Source organism: Pteropus medius, unplaced genomic scaffold (assembly GCF_902729225.1).
Source record: "Pteropus medius unplaced genomic scaffold, Ma_sr-lr_union100, whole genome shotgun sequence".
Lineage (NCBI taxonomy): Eukaryota > Metazoa > Chordata > Mammalia > Chiroptera > Pteropodidae > Pteropus > Pteropus medius.
The window spans coordinates 7068604-7073153 of record NW_024342474.1 but is presented as its reverse complement, the minus strand read 5'-3'; positions in this window follow the sequence as shown (position 1 = coordinate 7073153).

The following is a 4550-nucleotide window of genomic DNA, read 5'->3' as shown; positions in this document are numbered from 1 at the left end:
AGATGCAGACATCTTCTCCTTGCCCTGAAGATACTCGCTGCCTGTTGCTTTCCTTCTGGCTGCCTTAGATCCCTCCACCCCTCCAGGACAGCTGGCTCACCAGTTCCTAGATCTGGAAGGAAAACCCTTTCAGCAATAGCAAAGGGTGACACCACGTGAGAAGGAGCTCTTAGGAACATGGGTTTTTACCCAAGACTGAGCTGGTTCCCTGTTTACAAGAGCAGCACTGTGTTAGGTTCAAAAATATAGCATTTTCTAATGGAAAGAGAACACATGAGTCAGAGGACCAGAAACATTAGGGGCGGCCAAACCACATTGGGCACAGCTTCTGGTCCCAAGGAGTCATTGTGAAAGCTCCCAGCACAGTGCTGAGCATGAGGCCTCTCGGGAGAAACACCGATGGAGCTACTTCCACATGATAGAGCTACTCGCACGGGATGGAGCTACTCCCACATGAGGTGCCCCACTCTCACCTCAGCCACTATTGCTCCTTAACAAATCACTCCAAAACTAGGTGGCTTAGAAACAGTTTTATTATCATCCTCCAGGGTTCTGGGCTCAGCTAGTTGGTTCTCACACAGGCTCTCTCGTGTGGTTCCAGCTGGATGGTTGCCAAGGCTAGAGTTGTCTCATAGACTTTCTCACTCGAGTCTGGAATTAATGCAGGCTTTGGTGGAACTTTAGCTGAGGGTATTAGCTGAGCACCAACACATGGCCTCTCCAAGTGGCCCGGGCTTGTGCACAGCATGATGGCTGGGTTCCAACAGGGACCATCCTATGAGAGCCAGGTGGAAGTTGTATCACCTTTTAAGACCTAACCTAAGAAGTCACATAGTCACTTCCATCACACAACATGGGTCGACCGGATTCAAAAGGAGGGCACAGAGACCTCCTTTGTAGATATTTTAAAACCACCACAAGCTAAGCAGAGAAATCATTAAGATATCATGAGACGGCTATGACTAAATAAGGAATTTTTGTGTAATTGGTAAAACAAAACCAAAACCAAAACACACGCTTGGAACAGGGACTGCAGATTTTAATGGGTTATATCCATTGTCAAATTCTAGCAGATGGAACAACAGAATGAACACTGAACTAGGAATCAGAATATTTTCATTCCAACTCTACTATTTGCATTGACTATTACTCGAACTTGGGCAAATTACTTAACAGCTACAAACCTCAATTTCTTCATCTCTAAGAAAAGGATAATAATACTTTTCGTGGTTCATGGATATTTACAAGAAAGCAATGAGATAAAGAATGCAAGAGGACTTTGAAAATTATAATCACTAATTAATATATTGCAAATATTGTGAAATTTTATTTTTACCTTTCCTGGGCCCTGATTTTCTTATCTGTAATAGCAAGATATTGGATACTGGAAGTTACTGGAATAGATTAGTTTCTCAAACTCGATTACCTAAAGACAAATTTTAAGGGGAAAAAAAATTCTCATAGACTCCTGAAAATATATCTGTGGACCCTAAAGTCTTCATGAACCCCAGTTTCACAAACATTGACTTAAAGGTCTTATTCCATGAAAACTCTTACAATTATAAATCATTAGTGTGAACAAGAGGACTTTTTTCTCTTTACAACCAGTAAAATACGTTTTAAATTATAATCAAAATGAAAACCACAAAATTAAAAGACAATTACTAAAGACCTCTCTGACCCTAGAGAATACATCTGTGAACCTGGACTAGATGATCTTTTAAGATGCTATCCACTTCTCTGCGTGAGTCTGTGCTTTTGTGGAGTGATTCACAGAGCAAGTTCCTCTACTGAGTCATAAGCTCCTGGAGAGAAGGGGTATGTCTCAGACCTCTTTATATCTTTCAAGGTGTTTTGCATATAGGATGTACTCAGTAATTTTTTTGATCAAATGGAAGTACAAATGAATAGAGGCAATGAAAAATGACACACATAACAATAAATTCCCACTGGAATCCCATCTTTTCTGCCAAAGTAATACTTTCATATTGACCCTCCCACCCCAGTCCTTCGGTGGAGGATGCCAGCAGCCTCGGCCTGACTCCTAATAGGCTGTTTCAGGATCTAATTAGTTCAATGCCTGATAGGTACTTGCTTCTAATAAAACAGACAATGGTAGAAAGTGATTTAAACAGAACTGATTGGAGGGAGAATTGAAAACATAAAATCCTGCTCTTGGCCTTCAGGTTCATGATCTGAGCTCTCCCTGTCTCTCAAACCCCATCTGAGCCACTTTTCCTCACCCTTGCTGTTCCTTCTGTCTGGAGCACTGTTTCCCCCAACATTTTGCCTAGATATCTCCTCTCTAACCTCTGGTCTCTGTTTCAGTGTCTCTTTTCTTGGCACTTACCAGAGCCCCTCCATCTTAGTCAAACGCCTGGTTATACTCCCTCTTAACTCCTGTATCTTTCATTTGTAGTACTTATTTATATTTGTTTTTTGAGTTTGTTCAATTTATTTTTTTTCTACTAGACTACAATCTTCATGAGGGCAAGAACAATGTCCATTTTGCACATAATCGTCTCCCTAACATCTCGTAAAATACCTGGCATAAAGAAGGTATCTAAATGAACATTTGGTGAATACATAAGTGAGATAAGCAAACAGATTATTTTCTTTAAAACATTTCATGTGGTTTCAGCATTGTGTTAGCCACAAGCGATTGTTATATTTCTCAGCCTACTGAAGGGGAAACAATCTTCCACCTAAAGTAAGATTTCTCTTTTAAAACCAGCTTCCCAGCCCCTGCTGCCTGTCAAACATAGCTGCATATGCCAGATCAACTAAAACCAGATCTATTCCAGAGCCCTGTTTCACACCGTTTCCAATAGGATATGAATCAGACAAGATACCATCAACCAAGCATTCAGTCAGGAAACAGGACCCTGGTAAACCTTTCAGGACAACCCGCCTTACACAGCCAGAATCCAGCCCTACTGACAGCACCTATTATAATACTGAGGAATGGAACACACTTAAGCCCCACAAAATGTGCTTTGGAGCCAGGCGGCGGGCAGCCACGGGAAGTGTGCTAAGTGTGGAAATTCCCTTCAAGCTCTTCAAGCAGCTCAAAACCATGAGGTAAGGAAGGACTTCAAAACTCCGAAGAGAAATTCCACTTTCCCTTTCCTCGGCCCTGGTCTTTCCCTTCCAAACACAGTCCTGCTGGTTTGAGCCACTTCATGAATGTGGGATTGTTAGGGCTGGTCCAGAGACTCGCCACTATTTTTCTTAGGTTAAAAAAACACATACACACAATTTGGCATACATGTTCTCTTTCATTTGCCCTGAAGAAATCAATATCCCAGTCTGGGGTTACCAGCTGTGGTTCACATACACCCTGAGGCATAGCTGCTTTATTTTATAGCTGCCGACATTCTTCTCTGGAGCCCTAAACGCTCTTTCTGGTCTAAGCTCAAAGATGGGCTTATTAAGCAGTCAGTGTTTTGACGAGGTCCTCCCTTATGAGCACTTGCAATGACTTACCTTAGGAAACAATCCCCTACCTCCACTCACTTTCCTCTGTGCACCCTGAAGCCATTTCTAAGTAGCCAGAATGCTATCTGTTTGTTTTATAAATTCAAGGAAATTGAATTTTAATTTGTTACTGGCTCCACCACTAACTCCATAGTTCAGGGGAAGTTACTTTCCCTCAAAGCCTCAATTTCTTTATCTTTGAAATGAAAACAATAATTGTATCTACTTCATAGAGTTGTCACTGAATTAAAAAAGCATACTGCAAGGACAGAGTTTAACCCACCGCCTATTTATAGTGTGGTAGATTAAAAATGGCCACAATTTTTTTGCTATCTCTTTCAGTGAGAGGTGGAGTAGAGGTCCCCTTTCTTTGGATATGGGCTGCTTCTAGTGACTTGCTCAATGAATAGAAACCGGTAAAATTGACTTTCTGAGACTTCCAAGGTTTGGTCATAAGAAACCTTCCAGCTCCTGCCTGGTTTCTCGCAAGGCTCATTCTGTGGGAAGCCAGCTGCCAACTACCCTGAGGCCACCATGCTGTGAGGAAGTCCAAGCTAGTCACATGAAGAGGTTGCGTGGAGAAAGAAAAAGGTCTGGCCAGCAGCAGCTCTTTCAGCTATCCCAGCTCAGGCACCAGTCATGCGAGTGAAGAACATTCATTTCAGGTCTAGAAGATATAACTTGGAGAAGAAGCAAGGAACCCAGGCAACTTCCAGAACCAAGTCTCCAGACACATAGCCCTGAGAAAGCCAATCATTCTTAGGCCCCAGTCAAAGTGGAGCAGAGACAAGAGCTGTGGAGCTGCTCCTACAGTGCCTTGTCCAGATTCATGACTCAAAATATTGCATTCACACCACTTAAGTTTTAGGGTGGTTTTTTATATAATAGAAGATCTCCAAAAATGGTTTTATTACTTAACAAAATCATTATTAACAGCATTTGGAGAAGAATGTCACAGTTGCTCCCTAAATTCTGAGCTTCAGTAACTGCAGGACACATGCTTCTAGAGGACATATGATGCTAGAGAGATCACAAAGCAACAGAAGAGAGGATACAGCCTATATATTCTAGTG